Below are 17,432 nucleotides of genomic sequence, written 5' to 3'. Positions count from 1 at the left end.
CAAAAACACAGGGGACCACCCGGCCACAGGAACAGATGACATCAGCCAAGTCAAAGATTGCTGATTTTGAGCCTGTTGAATTAGCGTCTGGTTGTACACTGCCTTTGACAACTCCATGGGATCCAAACCTAACAGTTGTGCTCCACTCTGCTCTCTCGAGTGCATTCCCCTAGTACTTACATGTTAGTGGCCTGCTATAGATCTCTTCATGATGCTTTTAAATTCCCTCTCGGCATCAAATTTGCCTAGTTTGTAGTTGTTGTTTGATACAGTCTCGCTCTGTAGCCCAGGCTGGACTGCAGTGGCGTGATCTCGACTCAGTACAATCTCTGCCTCCCAGGTTCAAGTGATTCTCCTGCCTCAGCCTCCCGAGTAGCTGGGATTACAGGCGCTCACCACCACACCCACTTACTTTTGTATTTTTGGTACAGATGAGTTTTCACCATGTTGGCCAGGCTGTTCTTGAACTCCCAACCTCAGGTGATCTGCCCACCTTGGCCTCCCAAATTGCTGTGACTACAGGTGTGAACCACTGTGCCCAGCCTTGCCAAGAGTTTTATAAAAAGTGTTCCATAAGTGATAAAAATGTATTTATTTTGGCTTTTATCCATGTACTCAGGTATATTTTTTTTCTTACTTTAGTCACCAATTATATAAATCATATTAATAGATTTCTACTAGGTAGTCCTTCTTGTCAGTTTTAATAAAATTTGGCTTAGACACATTATGTTATTGTTTTGTTCATACTGATAAATACAATAAGCTAGAATTGTATTTTAAAATTTTCTTCTAAAACTTATGAAATTTTATTGATCTTCTTGTGTGCACTTCAAAAAATGCTATTAACTGTCATTAAAAGGGTTAACATCCTGTGTGTGTGTGTGTGTGTGTGTGTGTGTGTGTGTGTGTGTGTGTATACATGCATCCACATAAGCACATATATGCCTTTTGAATTTGGTGTTATTGGAATTATATACATTTGGAAATATGTTGAGAATTTTTTCATCTTTTTCTCTAATTGCTGTAACATCTTCAATATCATATTTTCACTGATAAATTGAGTTTGGCATTCAAACTATTTTGACCAAGTGCATTTTTGAGTCCTTGTCATATTAGTCTAAGGTTATTGATATACTGATGTTTACAATTGCAATTTTAGTGATTTGTAGTTTTTCTTTATTTTTTAAAGAGATGGGGTCTTACTATGTTGTCCAGGCTGGACTCTGTTCTTTCATTAAAAAACTCTGTTAAGGTTTGCAAATTTAATAATATTGATTGATAAAAATTAAAATGTTCTTTACAAAAATTTCCCCAGTGTCTATGTTTAGAGCCCCTTTTCCATATGCAATTTTATATATTTTCAGTTTTCGTTTTTAAAATTCTAATTTCTGGGGAGTCTTTTACAGAATAATAACCAGGAGCTATGCCTTCTGAAATTCATCCTTTTAGAATTTTGAGGTATTTTGCCATCAATGTGATACATTTTAGTAAATTTTCTAAGGTACCTGAAAAAACAGTATTCTCTGGTCTTGGAGAGCAAGTCTCAATATATTATTTAAAGAATTGACATTCATTTGATAAATTCTTTTACCACAGTTGTGGTTTATAACTTATTCACCTGGTTTTTTTCTAGACTTTCACAGATTTTTGACTCTGTGATTTTTTAGTAATATAAAGTTATGCGTTTACCATTGCATCTTGAATTTCACTTCCACTCGTGTTCCTTTGCATGTGTTTATACTGGTTTTTGTAATATATCCTTTGTCTTTATTTTTATTTTCTTTGTATTTTAGCATGATTCCTTATAGACAGCAAAAAATTTAATATGCTTCTTCAACTCAAAATTAAAAGTATTTTTTACTTAGTAGAAAAGTCAAAGGAAGTCATATCAGATTGTATTTGTTTTTTTATTATTGTTTGTGAAGTTTTTATTTCCTCTCTCTCTCTACTTTTCTATGTCCCTGCAATTGGTTTTTTTCAGAATAGTGTCACTTTATTTGTATTGATTACTGTTACGATGATTCCCAATCTACGTGAATTTCACATGACTTACACTTCATGTTTTCAATTTCTGGCATAGATGTTCATTCATGCAGATCTTTTCATGTCTGAAAATTCCCACTGTAGAGATCTTACTTTGATTCATCTCTGGGTCAGCTAAGCTGTATCTCAAGTTTATCTTCTTCTCCCCAAAATTAATTGTCTGCCGAATTCATCATGGCAGCATCCTTCTACCGCTTGCATTTTCTGTTTACAAATGGAGGCATTTTCTTTCATGCTCACCTTCCCTGCATGCTCAGCTTTCACCTGGTCACTGCCATCTTCATGTACCATACTCACCAGTCTATGTCAAGAACTCATGTTTGTTTCCTTGAATTCCCACAGGATTGCAGCATTTTCTTCAATGGTAGCCGCTTTTCTCATGGGAGAGGGATTGTGATTCAGCTCTTGACTCTTCTAAGTGCTTCATTCTGGTACGATTTGCCCTTCCCCTACAGAAATTCTTTGAAAGTCTTGCCATGCTGATACCATTTCCCTAACTGTAAGTGCTATTGTCTGCATTCTGTATAACCTATTGATCGTTTTTATGCTGAGCTGCCAAATAAAATCAACAATGCCCAGTTACATTTGAAATTCAGACAGACAGAGGCTTTTTTTAGAATAAGTATGTTCTCTTATTTCTGTTTTTATTTTGTTTTGTTTTCTCAAATCTGTCATTCTTACTTCCAATGGAAATCTGTGCCATCTACCCAAAAGTCTATCACCATTTCTCAATCCATTTTGCACATTTTTGCTTTCTCCCTTTTCTTTCTCCTTTCTTTCTAACTTATTTACTTCATTGAGTATTTATTATTTAGCTTATAAGAAATAACAGACATCATATGCTAGCATAGGCTACTAATGATTCCATTGCCCCATGCTTAAGGATCAAATTCTACTTCACCCGACTGAGAGTACTGTGCTGAGATAGAGTGGAGAACAATAAACTAGATTTCTTCCTAACAATGTCCATAATTGTGTGTTGGTCACAAGGTTCTTTCTTTTTATTACAGCTACAGCTCTGAAATCTTTGCAAAGATCTAACACCATCAAATGGAAGAGCATACAATCTAAAGTGAAAATTACGAGCTCCCTCAAGCTGGTGGATCACACACACTGTTCAATAGGTAACTGTTGTGGCTTTTTCAAACAGATTGAACATCTTTTCAAGTGTTTATCAGTTAACCCAATTCCCTTCTCAGTGAGTATCTGTTAATTTTATTTGCAGATTTTAATGTTTGTCTGTTATTGTTGTAAGGGTTCTCTATATATTCTAAAAACTTATCTTTGTATATCATATATGATCAGATATATACTATCATGTATTTCTTTAATTTAGTTTGTTTTTACTTTACTAATACTATTGAAGTGAAATTCAGACTCAAGTAGAATTTAGAACTTGAAAACTCAATAGATTTATGCATTTCATACTTCTGATTTTATGAAGAGGAGATTGAGAGTGATGATATATGTATCTGTTTAGCCTGCTGGTTAGCCGCACAAAGAAAATTAGAAATTGGGTCTCTTGATTTCTGTGCTAGTGATTTGGAATCATACCAACATGTTCTCCACTGAGCTCCGGTCGAAGTTGCATTCTTAGGGGAACAAAAAAAGAGACACACACCCCACTAATTCCCTGGGTCTTGAATTATACATATATGGATTTCATTTTTTTAACAAAGGTTGCACTTAGCTGGAAAGTACCTTTTGAGAGTCCTCCTTTCTTCCTCTGTCTTTTCTCTCTGCTAGGATTCATTTGATAGCCTTGAACTGTGAATAAAGAATAAATATGGCCTTCCTGTACCCTAGGACTATCCTCTGCCTTATTTATGTCTGACCTGGTGCAGTAGTGCTGACCTTGGAAAGTTTAATTGAGGCTAGAATTATATGGCACAGCTTGAAGCCACCTGAATTTAGAGGGTGTGACATACACAAAGACACACACACGTTCACTGACAGTGTAAAGGCCTGATGAACTGAGCATTTGTGTGTGTGTGTGTGTGTGTGTGTGTGCCTTTAGCGCTGCTGAAATGGCAGCAGTGGAAATACCCTATTGTAAGTTTTTACTAGACAGAGTTCTTATGAAACAATATAATAGACCTACATTCCTTGATAATTAAAACACAGAATTTGCTTGTTAAATAAATGCAGAATTACTTAAATATGGAAACTATTAAGGTTAAAAAAGAGAAATAGGTCTAACTAATTCCAGACATAACTATTCTGTGAAGTATTTTTTAGCAATTTTATAACAGATCAAAGTGCTTAATATGTGATGATCCTTTCACAATGTCATTAAGATAATTGAATAACATAAACAAAAATTTTTTAATTGATTTGTCTTATATAACCATTTAACTTTTTTAAAGCCATCATAAATGGCCAATTACCCAAAAATCACCTATTAATCATTTATTTTACTAAATAAGATTGTGACCAATACTATAGGTATGAATTGTACATGAAAACAAAGGTCTTGCTATTGAGAAGAAGAAATTATTTTTGTTTACTAATTAACTAGATTTAAAGTCAATTGCATTCCTACCCGTATATTCCCCAATTATTATTTTAGTACACAGTATATTTTGAACTATTTTAGTAATGATGTTGTTGTAGATAAATCTGAAAATCAAAGCAGGAAATTTTCATTCATGCTACTTTTATCTAATTAAACTAATAATCATGCCATTATATTTAGAGATATTATTATATATCCTGAGTAATTAGTTAACAGGATGCTAAAGCCCAAAAATATTTGACAAAATACTTCCATTTTGAAGTACAAAAGCTATTTTCTGTTTTATCTAACATAACTAAGACTACTTCTAAAAATGATCTTTAAATAATGACAAAATAAGATTAAACGGATCAATACATGATATATTCCTATGTATAAAATGTACATATAAGCATATATATATGTGAAACATGTATATATATATATATATATATATATATATATATGAAAAGACCTCTAGAGAACTTACCTTTTAATAACTAAAGTCTAAAAAATATATAATTTTCTCTTTTTTTTTTTTTTTGGACAGAGAATCTTATCAATGTGTGAGCAGTGCTCACAATTTGTGAAACATGAAGGAAGGTCTCAGGTTTGCCACAGGGCATTCTAGATTCACAAACACAGAAGCTAGCCAGATAATTACACTCATATGTACCCACATAAACTCATTCGCAAATGAGGTTTACAGCTTCAAGTGAAACTCAAGATGTTATCAAGTTGTAACACAGCTTCATTAATCTATATACTTAAAAAAAAGTATTTTAAATTAATTCTCATTGTGACAAGATTTTCTTTAAAAATTTTCTCATACTATAAATAGTTATGAATACATCAAATGTGCAAATTATTTTTAAAATGTAACATCAGCGGTCAAATTTTATGTAAAGAGAGTAAGAACTTCTGTGCTTATTCTGCCAATGGCCTACGGTTTTGTAAATTTCATTTTGCTAAGAGGCCCTGACAAATCACATGAGCCTAATAATTGTGTTCTAATCTAGAAATATGCATTGAGAAATAAAAATAATAAATTAACATTGAGTATGATAATCAGCACTTATACAGTACCATGTGCCAGATGCTATCCTAAACACCTTACACATACTAATTTATTTCATTTAATTGAAGTTTGTCATCAATCCAATATTTTTGCATGGGGTAAGAAGGAATTTCATGTAACTATTCAGAGATAATACTGCGGAAGATTTTTCACCCAAAGAGTAAGAAACAGGGAGAGCAAGGTGTTCAGCCTTCATCCAACCTCACATCCATTCCTTACTCTGGGTCACAGCACGGAAGCTATAAAGATTTATGAGAACCCCGTTTATAAATGAGTAGAAATGTTCTGTTTATACCAAATCTTAAACTGTTTTCCAAAAAAAGAACTAGATAGCTTAAAAGGTGACCAACTTTTAAAAGTGATTAGAGTTAGATTTTCTAGCTGTAACGACACTCTAAACATCTTCATAGTTAATTTGGGAATATCTTATCTTCATCTTTTGTGTTCCACATGAGCCTGGATTCCTCAATATCTTTTGAACACCAACATCTCCCTAGGCCCAGAAAACCTAAGGCATAATAATATAAAATATTCAAAATTTGAACTGATTGTTTAAATTGCTATTGAATTATGACATTATATATGTCACAAGTAGTTACATAGCCTATTCTTGAAGGACTCGGCATTTGCTTAAATGATAGCTATACTCACTCATGACTTGATACCCAAAGCTATTAGTTGACTATTTATGGCACAAAATTTACCATGCCTATCTGTTGCCACATTCAATAGAAAGTATTCCTGAAAGTTGATAATATTGTACCTCCATCCCCTACACTGGCAGAAACCCTAGAATAAAGAATTACATAAGGCTTGGTTTGTCTTTTTTTTTTTTTTCAGTCTACTGCAATACTAATATGATGCTCTGAAATTATCTATAAATAAATGCCTTAAAACATAAATTCAACTAGATGAAAGGTATACATACGCATATCACATAAGAACAAAAGATAGAGTAAAATAAAATGGCTTGAAAACCTACTATCCAACTGGGGTGATCTTTTCCTTCTGTGAACCATCCCAAGATAGATATAAACTGAGCTTGAGGGATGCTGAGGCTGACAGATGTGCCATATTATGCAAGGATACATTTTATGACTCAAGGCTATTACCCCCTAGAGATGGAGCAGACACCATGGTCCACTTCACCTGAGACCACAGATCACACTCAAGTTGCAGGTCCCAAAGGTGCTGTCATCCCAGGGAACTGCTAGAGTCCCTTTTTGTCCAGATCTCAATCTCTGTCCCTTCCTGGGGTCAGAAGAGCCAAAGGCACTGAGATGGTCTACATAAATCTATGCAAATTCATTGGGTTGTGGGGGGGTGTTACTTTGTCTGATTTAGATCAATTTAAATTCCACAGCAGCACATGAAATATCAGTAAGATCCACTACTCAGACTACCTTGGGATCCTTAGAGAATTATCCTTAAGTGTGTAAATAAAGTCTATTTATTCAAATGATGAACTTCACTGAAAGACTCACAGGGCATCCATCTGAAGCTGTCGCATTTTTAACATGACTTCAGCAAAGTGTATTTTTGCAACTATGAATAGAATCCCTGCATTGATGATGATACCATACATTTATGACAAGCAATATAGAAACAAAAGTGCTAGGCCTGAAAGAATTTTTCTGGATCTCTTATTTATTACATTTTTAATAGAAACTCAGAGAAATCCTTATCTGCTGTCATTTGGTTTAAATTCCACAGTACTTTTTGTATTTGACCAAATTCCCTTATCTCTTATTTCCTTGTATTCTGCTGTGCCAGCCTTCTAGCAGTTGATATACTTATCTGTGGTTTTATAATAAAGTTTGGCTTCTACTGAGGGAAAAGAAAAAAAAAATAAAACAGAAAGAAAGGGAAAAGCTGTTCCTTTGATACTAAATATACCAGTTGCCTGCATCTATTATGTGATTTTGAAATAGTTGCCTGTTCTTGGCATATTTGGGGAGCTTTGAAAATTAGTTCCTTGCATCCAACTTAAAGGTTTACATGATGCCTAATGTCATAGCCTCTGATTTCTATATAGAGGAGGAGACAGATATGGTGTAGAAGGTATTAAAAATTGAACAAAAAATTATATAGACGCGCACACACACACACACACACACACACACCAAAATGGCCAAACAGAAATAAAAAGTGTAGAAATCATATACCTCTAAGGTTGCTTTCTTGTTCTTTTTTCCTTTCAGTCAAAAGTAATCTATGATTTCTGTTTCAAAATTAAAGAAAAGCACAGCGTGCCTTCTTAACTTGACATTACTTTACTTATTTTGATCCCAATTTGAAAATTAAGGAAAATTTAAAATCAAGTGACAAAATTATTTGAAAATCCAAACTCTCTAAAATGGGGATAAAGTTAGATTCTGATAGTCTCATAGTCTTCCTACAAGGAGAAACATACAAACTCATAAACACATAAATGAATTCTCTAAGTAGTTGTAGACATCAACACTCACTTTTCAAAGAGTTGTGAGACAGGGATTTTCATGCTGGTTATTGATCTAGTAACAGGACCCAAATAACATTCTATGAAAAGATGGACTCAAGTCTCTTTGAGGAAACAACTTGGCTTTATAGTAAGCAGATCTGGACTTCTATGATTGTACTGACTTATGGGGAGGACCTAAATAAAATACTATTTTAGGTTCTTTCTGAATCATCCCCCTTCTGTATCCACTTTGCCGAATTTGACACTAAGATGCAATTTCACTGTGTAGAAAATGCACAGTTTGTTTGCTTTTAGTCAGGAACCATTTGGTGCCTCCCCAAAGCTGGGATCTAGGAAACTGACAAGCTGCCACTTTTCACCAGCAGTAAATTCACCAGAACTTCTTTGAATGTTCATAAGGAAGATGGAGAATCTCCTTCTCCTCCCTTGTCTTTGCCAACAGATGTTTTGCCTCTGTGACAGAGTACCATAAACCTGTGAAATAATGAAGGCAAAACTCACAATGAAACACCAGCTACTTTTGAAGGGAACAAACTGATTGGATTATTTCCACCATATTCAGCTGTGACAGAATGTGACAACTATACCTTTTCATTTCCTATCCAGCCTCCAGGAGATGGAAGATTTAGTATCACTTTGCACACTCTTAAGTCTGGGAAACTTCTACTTATGGCTTCTTATGAGTACTGGAGGCTGGAAAAGAAATCAAGTTGCTTTAGATTTGCAGCAAGGATCTGTATTAAGTTGCTTCAATTTGCAGTGGAGATGCTGGTGGCACTTTGCAAATATTGTCACCACTGACCTACAAAGGTTGTATGTCTAAACCTTTGAGCATTGCTTTCATGCCAGCAAATGAGCTGTTTTCAATCGTGTTCTACTTTTTTTTCTTTTTTTCTTTTTTTGCTATTTTGCCAGGTTCCAAGCTGAGACTGTCAACATTACTATAACTTGTGATCTTGCACAGCCATCAGTTTAAAACAATTTCCATGCACATTTATTCAGGCCGAGACACAAGCAGGAGGTCCCAAGGTGGCAGGTTCTTGCATTACTCTAATCCAGTTACCACTGAGTTAAAATGCTTTCATTATAGTTTCAAACCCCTGGGAGAAAGTAGGTATGACAAGCCAGGGTCTGCTTATTATGTTTTAAACCAAGATTGACTCCAGGAAATAGTAGCAAGACTGAACAAGTACATTTTTACATACTTTCCTTCTTCTGCCTTTCTTGGTTCATAATTTTAATTCTTCTTAGTTTGAACTGTCTTCAAGGTCTTTTGGCCTACCTTTGTGGGGATTTGGAGAGCGACATTACAAGCAATAATTACAAAATAAATTACTTATTTATGCAAAGTCCTTTGAAAACCTTATGTGTCTTGGGCGTGCATTGACCTAATCTTACCCCCTACTCAACTAAGATATTTTAAAACTGTCTAAACCTGTTCACCTAAGTATTGGTGAATTATTAAAAATTAACTGCTGCCTTAACTAACTCCTTAATCATTGCAGATGAACCTGCTAAGTCGAATATTTAACATACAATTTTATATAATGCAACTTCTTTATTCAATTAATATTTATGAAACAGCTACTTAAATGCAGGTACTGTGTTAGCGAGATGTCTCAAAGGAGGAAGGGTAGGTATCATACCAGCCTTTTGACTTTACAATCTTATTGGGGAAATTGGACAAGTAAGCAAGTAATTTTAATAATTTAAGATACACGCATGCTATAACAGGAGAAGGAAGAAGTGTGGAAAGGAAGTCTCAGGACTTCCTAGGCCAGATATGAAGGCTTCCTGTAGGAAATGATACCTTGGCTTAAGCTAAGGGGTAAAAATGTGTTTTAAAGGAATAACGGACAGCTTTCAAGCAGCATGCATAGTGGAGAAAGGCTGGGAAGGTTATCAGAAAAAGGAAGATAAAATAAGGGTTACTCAGTGACTCACACCTGTAATCCCTGCACTTTGGGAGGGTGAGAGTAGCAGATCACCTGAGGGCAGGAGTTCGAGACCAGGCTGACCAACATGGAGAAACCCTGTCTCTACTAAAAATACAAAGTTAGCTAGGCATGGTGACGCATGCCTGTAATCCAAGCTACTCGGGAGGCAGAGGCAAAGTAATTGCTTGATCCTAGGAGGCAGAGGTTGCAGTCAGCCGACATCCTGCCATTGCACTCCAGCCAGGGCAACAAGAGCAAAACTCCATCTCAAAAATATGTATTTAAGGGTCCAGTGCATCCACATGCAACCTCATTTGTCCAGTGTTGTTGCAAATGAGTCAGTTTTCTGAGTGAAGCTTACAACATTCAAATGTCCAATCTCGACTTTTGTGTCAGTCACAGAGACATTTATCTTAAGGCATCATCTCATTCTTTGCCTTGTCCAACAGTTCACCCTGTGATAATTTTTCTGTACTTGATGTCTAGGGCAAGAAATGAGAAGAATGAAAGTGTCTTACCTTTCTACCTAATGTGTAATGTGTGTTACACCATAGCAATATCACAGAAGCTACTGTGAAAATATCCGCCTCATAACATTCTTGTAGTTGGATATCCTGTGTGTTCAGGCCAAGTTTTCTCTAACAGAAACCCAGAAACACAGTTGGCCGAGCCTTGAATTTGGAGTGCTCGTGTGAACCAAAATCAAAACCTTCAAGTTTGTCATGCTGCCATTATTAATGGATGTTTAACACCCTGCTAAGCTGGTCTACCACTCAGCTGTTTTCTTAAAGTTGGTTGAATCACTGGTGTTCTTCCTGCTCACAAAGTCTTTGTTAGTGTGCATATTGCAAAACCATCCTAAGTAAACAGTCTGTGTCATCTGTATTGAAGGGATGTTATGCATGGATTAGTGTATAATAGCATGGGTTAGGGAAAAAATGAGTCACCAAAGTCACTGGTTCAAAGGAATAAATCACTAAATCATTATCTTGATACCCGACTTAGGAAGCTTTAGCTCTTGAAGACATAATGTCTAAAATATAAAAACTACTGTGTAAAGACCAAGCCCCATCATAGACTATAGTCTGGTAGTTTATGATGGAAGACTATAGACTGTGCCTATACTTAACAAAACACAGGATTTAGAAGAAAAGATGGAAAAAAATTATTATGATATTCAGCAAATTTCTTGCTACCTGAGGGTAAAAATCAGAAACCATTGCCATACAAAATATATAATACGTACTAATAAATTGCATTGCACATCAAATGTAGACATCTTTCTGAAAAGGTGTTTATCCATTTTTTGTATCCATTTTCTATACCTGATGCAGAGGACACATAGACAAATAAGATACACATGGCATCAAGAACATCACAGTCAGAAGCAGACTTTATGGATGTATCAAAAGAGGCTGCCTGTGGCACTGTTTTGAGAGGCATCCGGAGTACCGTGGTATCCACAGAATGCTCAGCAGGAGAGTGCTGTGATCGATTGGCCATGTGGCTGGGATGCTATGATGGAAATGAAGACCCAAGTATCAGGTGTTTGACAACAGGATCAAGGTGAAGTGACAGTCATGTAAACAATGGTATACCATAAAATGCTAATACAGAGACACACAGGAGGTGCTGTGGGAACACAATAGTGGTAGGGTGGGTCAGGGAAGACTCTAAAAGGGAGATGATACTAGATTTGAGTCTCTAATGGAGTCAGGTATGTATCAGGTTGATGATGGTATGAAAGCCTCGCCCAAGGAACACAATAATACACACAGAAAGAAAGGTGGAAAGGAGCATGGGATGTTCAAATACTCACAGCAGTTCAGCATTTCTAGAGGACAAACCAAGGATCTCATGTCCAGTCTGTTCCTACTTCCTATTGATTTTAATTCCTCAAACTTTTATTTCTCAAACTTTTTTCCTTCTCTCCATCCAGGCCCTGGACTCAGCCTTCACCTTTAACCTAGGCTATCACAGTGGCCTCCTAACTAGTTTTTACACATCCACGTCTCTATTTGTTTACTTATTTGTTTATTCATTCAATGATTTCACTGAGGAATATTTTACATATAAAGATTTTTTATTTTGAGTATACAATTTACTGATTTTTTCAGTAAATTTAAAGTGTGTGGAGCCATCATTATAATGCAATTCTAGAACATTTCCATCAGTCCAAAAATACTTTTTGTGTCCTTTAGCATTAACTTCCCATTCCCTCCTCCAACCTCCATCCCCTGGCAAACACTAATAGACTCTCAGTCTCCATAGATTTGCCTTTCTGGATGCTTCATATCCAGGAACTCATATAAGAAGTAGTATTTTTGTGTCTGGCTTCCTTAGCATGGTGTTTTTGAAATTCATCCTTGTCATGGTACGTATAAGTACTTTATTCTTTTTCCTTACAGAATAGTATGCCATTGTATGGATATATGACATTTTATCTATTCACCTGTTGATGGACATTTGGGTTGTTTCTACTTTAGGTTATTATGAATAATGTTACAATAGGCATTGAAACCGTATGGTTTTCGTGTAGTCATATGTCTTTATTTCTTTTGCTTAGATACCTAGGAGTGAAATTTCTGGTCATAAGGTAAATTTAAGGCACTGCCAACTCTTCAAGGGTGGCTTTACAAGGTTTTATTTCCATCAACAATGTGCACAGTATTCCCCTTTCCAGTTTTTACTCCACACTGTTAGCAGAGGACTTTTTTTTCAAAATTTAAATATATCACTTTATTTTTATAGCTCTAAAAGATTTCATTGGATTCTTGTTCTCCGAGTAAAGTACCACATATTTAACAGAGCCTGTGAGGTCCAGGTAAAGATCTGGTCCTTATTTACCTCTTTATGCACCTCTTTATTTCTTCATATTACATTTTACTCTCTATTCTAACCATACCAGACTCCAGACTCCGTTCAGTTCTTTTTTTTTTTTTTGAGATGGAGTTTTGCTCTTGTCACCCAGGCTAGAGGAATCCAGTGGCAAGATCTCGGCTTGCCACAACCTCCACCTCCAGGGCTCAAGTGATTACCCTGCTTCAGAATTCCAAATAGCTGGGATTACAAGCACCTGCCACCACTCCCAGCTAATTTTTTGTATTTTTAGTAGAGATGGGTTTTTGCCAGGTAGGGCAGGCTGGCCTTGAACTCCTGACCTCAGGTGATCCACCCATCTCAGCCTCCCAAAGTGCCACAATTAAGGCATGAGCCACTGTGCTAGGTCTTCAGTTCTTTAAACACAATGCATTTCTTTAACAGAGGCTTTCCAAATACTGTGTCCAAACTTAAATGCTCACTTTGCCACCCATTTGCATTTTTTCTCCTTCTTAAAAATACCTATCCCTGGCCGGGCACGGTGGCTCACGCCTATAATCCCAGCACTTTGGGAGGCCGAGGCGGGTGGATCACGAGGTAAAGAGATCAAGACCATCCTGATCAACATGGTGAAACCCCGTCTCTACTAAAAAAAAAAATACAAAAATTAGCTGGGCATGGTGGTGCGCACCTGTAGTCCCAGCTACTCGGGAGGCTGAGGCAGGAGAATTGCTTGAACCCAGAAGGCGGAGGTTGCGGTGAGCCAAGATCGTGCCATTGCACTCCAGTCTGGGTAACAACAGCAAAACTCTATCTAAAAAAAAAAAAAAAAAAAAAAAAAAAAAACCTATCCCTCCTTTGGGTATCAGATCAGATGCCTCCCCTAATTCCCAAGACTAGGTTAGATTTCTTCATGGCATATCTTTGCATTTTATTTGTCTTGGTTTATAACCATGTTTTTATTTATTTAATATATCACTTTGCCAATGGAACCTAAGCTTCTCAAAGAAGGGATCATGCCAGCCTTTGCTCACAATAGCTCATAAGAAGCCTTCAGTAAACATATGTTAAAAGAATAAAACAGCCCAGAATAGAGAGAGATGGTTGGAGAGGTAGTGGTGGATCGGATCATAGAAAGGTCTTGGACATTTTGTGAAGGGATTTGCACTTTATCCTGTGGGTGATGAGCAGCTGAAGTATCTTAAGACAGATAGACATAAACATGTGTTTACATCATCTCATTTTGGTTTCTTTATGAAGAAAGCAAAGAATAGAAGCAGAAAACCTATGTAAGAATTAGGCACTGAGAGAAGTATTTAGATTCAAGAATTATGACTCAGTGTTCTAGACTCAGTAGATAAATCTAAGCTGCTCATTGAGACAGAAAAAAAATGATTATCACATAATTTAATTTGTGAGTCTGGTACTCAGAAAAGAATCTAGATTGTGTATAAGTAGCCTGTATAGGTTATTATAAAAACAATTTTCACCTATGAGAGAAACAGAGTAGAGGAATATGCCAGGGATGGAACACTGGGTGATCCCAACATGTAGTGAGTCCTAAGGGTGAAAAAAAAAAAAAACAAGACACAAAGATGAGAGAACAGGGAGCGCAAGGGAGAGTGCTCTAGTAAGGAGAGCGAGGATCACCATTTCTGTCTGCAGAATGGGCTCTCAAACACGAACTACAAAGACCCAGGGTTTTAACAGGAAATAAAAAGTGGGTCAATAGGATTTTATCTACTAAATTGTTGAAACTAGTGGTACAGAATGCTTTCTGATTAATTTTCTGTGGGTTAGTAAATGCTTTATTTTGGGTACACATAAGAGTTTGTTTGGGAGATAAATTGAAATTTAAAAAAAAAACGTGAAGTGAAGAAACAAGACTTCTTAATTCTGCCCAAGTGTCTGTCTGTCTTTCTTCCTTCCCAGTCTGTTTTGACATCAAGACTACCTTGTTTTGTCAACTGTGCCGGAGACAGGTAAGGATGGCAGGTATGCAGCTTCGTATTCATTAAGGCTCAGGTTGTCTTGACATCTGCCAATAGCTAAAACACTTTATTTTTAAGTCAGAATGATCTGCTCATTCACTTTTCTTTCTATTCAAGTTTAGTGACACTACCAAAAAACACCATCATCACCAATGACAAACTTTCATTGTAGGAAAATAGCAAAATGCATTTTTAACAAAGGCAAATTGCTTTCTTTCGAATTTTTCTTTGTACTTTGTATTTACTTGTCAGTTAATTTTTTAGAAAGGTATTAGACTGATATAATCAAGTTCAGATTTAATATTGTTTTCTTATAAACTCAAAAATTAAAAATCTTATAGCCAAAAGAAGGGATAATAAATTTAGGGTAGGACTCCGTAGACATTTCAATGGATTACCATGGTTAAGCAAACCTTTACTTAGCAAGCCAATAATGTTCTCATAGTTTGGGAAAATCTCTTTAAAAACTGAAAAGTTGATATATAAATGACAAATACTATTTTAATATAGCTGCAAATGGTAATGTCATCAATGCACTGCAAAATTACATTGGTAATATCTACTGATTTTTCAGTCTAATAGAATATATTAATTATTCATTAGGTACAGTATAATTAGATGGTTATTTCTAAAAATCAATTATTTTTTAAATTTTAAAAAATCTTTCTAATATTTCTCACTTTGAGAATTATACTCTTGAAAGAAATCATTTTGAAGTGTTTTCGAGGCATAATTAAAACTATAGGCAACTCTCAAAACTTGGAATGCATATATTTTAACAGTTCTCTATAAAATGAAATTTAGATTTAGATTTTTAAGTGAAATAATTAGAAAAGTAGGCAAAAATATGCCCCTATACTTAGTCAAATATTTTTTTTTAATCCAGTGATGGTCTGAGAAGCAATGCACATGAGTGAAGAACTCATGTGCAAAAACCAAACTACTTCAGAGTGGATCTCTCTTTCTCTTTCTCTCCCTCTCTCTCTCTCTCTCTCACTCTCTCACTCACACACATATACACACACACACACACACACACAGAAACACACACACACACACCCAACAACTATTTAAGCACCAAAGCTAAAGAGGCTAACACTCCAGAGATAGGGAAAGCAGAGAGAAATTAACCTCTCATTTGACATCACTTTTCTCCTACAGAAAAAGGAGAGAAAAATTGAGTGTATAAGACATAAATATATAGCAAAACATACCCACTATATTAATAATAAATGTTCCAAATAAAAGATGTTTGTCAAACTTTAGGAAAAAAATTTGATATGCTGCTTACCAGAAACAGACATTAAATATAAGAAAGTAAAAGAAAACCGGTGTAAATAATGTTAGAGGATTTTAAGATCTAAACATAACTATAGATAAGGATATTTCATGTTGTTAAAAAATCAAATCTAAAAAGAAACAACAATTAAAAATGTGTAGGCATATAATGGTGTGGCCACTACTTAGTGTGCCCAAAATGACAGTACAAAGAGGAGAATTTTTTTTTTTTTTTTTGAGACAGAATCTCACTCTGTCACCTAGGCTGGAGTGCAGTGGCTTGATCTCTGCTCACTGCAACCTCTGCCTCTTGAGTTCAAGCGATTCTACTGCCTCAGCCTCCCGAGTAGCTGGGATTACAGGTGCATGCCACCATGCCCATCTAATTTGTTTGTGGTTTTAGTGGAGACAGGGTTTCAGTGTTAACCAGAATGGTCTCAATCTCCTGACCTCATGATCCACCTACCTTGGCCTCCCAAAGTGCTGGGATTACAGGCGTGAGCCACCACACCCAGCCAAGAAGTAAATTTTAAAGCATTCCTCTCTAGTTCTAATAGAACAATATGACAAAAAGTCAGTGAAGACATAAAAAATTTGAACATGATTATTCAACTTGATCTAATTGATACAGAGAACATTTTAAGTAATAATTGTATTCTTTTCACATTGTTTTCAAGTGTATGTTAAACTTTTACCAAAATTGCTCCTATGATCGACTAGAAGGAAAATCTCAAAAATCATCAAAGCTTTGAAATAATTCAGGATACATCTCTAACTGCAGTGGAATTAAACTAGAAGTCAGTTTTGTAAAGAGGCACCTTAAATAATGCCCGTTAATTTGTAAATGAAGTAAAACACTTTGCGAGTACACATGGATTTAAACACACACAATGTAATTTTTTATTTTTATTTTTTGAGATGGAGTTTTGTTCTTGTTGCTCAGGGCTGGAGTGCAATGGCAAGATCTCAGCTCACTGCAACATCCACCTACCGGGTTCAAGTGATTCTTCTACCTCAGTCTCTCAAATAGGTGGGGTTACAGGTGCCTGCCACCATGCCCAGTTATTATTATTATTTTTTTAATTTTTAGTAGAGATGGGGTTTCACCATGTTGGCCAGGCTGGTCTGGAACTCTTGACCTCAGGTGACCCACCCACCTCAGCCTCCCAAAGTGCTGTGATTACAGGCATGAGCCAACACACCCGGACAACAATATACTTTTAAAATCTTTTTAACTAAATGACAATAAATATACGATATTCCCAAACTTGTGGGATGAAGCTCACATCACACTGAGAGGAAAAAAATTGGCCTTACCTATAGTCTTTAG

General features: G+C 35.8%; 1 protein-coding gene across 28 annotated transcripts in view; it reads left to right on the top strand.

Annotated features, from left to right (window-relative positions):
• Nucleotides 1–13,673, top strand: part of LOC103793610 (uncharacterized) — a 592,261-nt gene extending 578,588 nt beyond the window's left edge. For 27 of the 28 annotated variants that reach the window (XR_013519261.1, XR_013519259.1, XR_013519258.1 and 24 more), the window contains 3 exons: nt 2,386–2,474; nt 3,054–3,167; nt 11,348–13,673. The gene's annotated coding sequence lies outside the window, so the exon portion shown is untranslated. The remainder of the gene's footprint in view (nt 1–2,385; nt 2,475–3,053; nt 3,168–11,347) is intronic. The other variant, XR_013519253.1, reaches the window with a different exon arrangement.
• The last annotated feature ends 3,759 nt before the right edge of the window (nt 13,674–17,432 follow it).

This window comes from Callithrix jacchus, chromosome 6 (assembly GCF_049354715.1).
Source record: "Callithrix jacchus isolate 240 chromosome 6, calJac240_pri, whole genome shotgun sequence".
Lineage (NCBI taxonomy): Eukaryota > Metazoa > Chordata > Mammalia > Primates > Cebidae > Callithrix > Callithrix jacchus.
The sequence above is the reverse complement of the archived record's forward strand: the minus strand, read 5'-3'. Positions and strand labels throughout refer to the sequence as shown.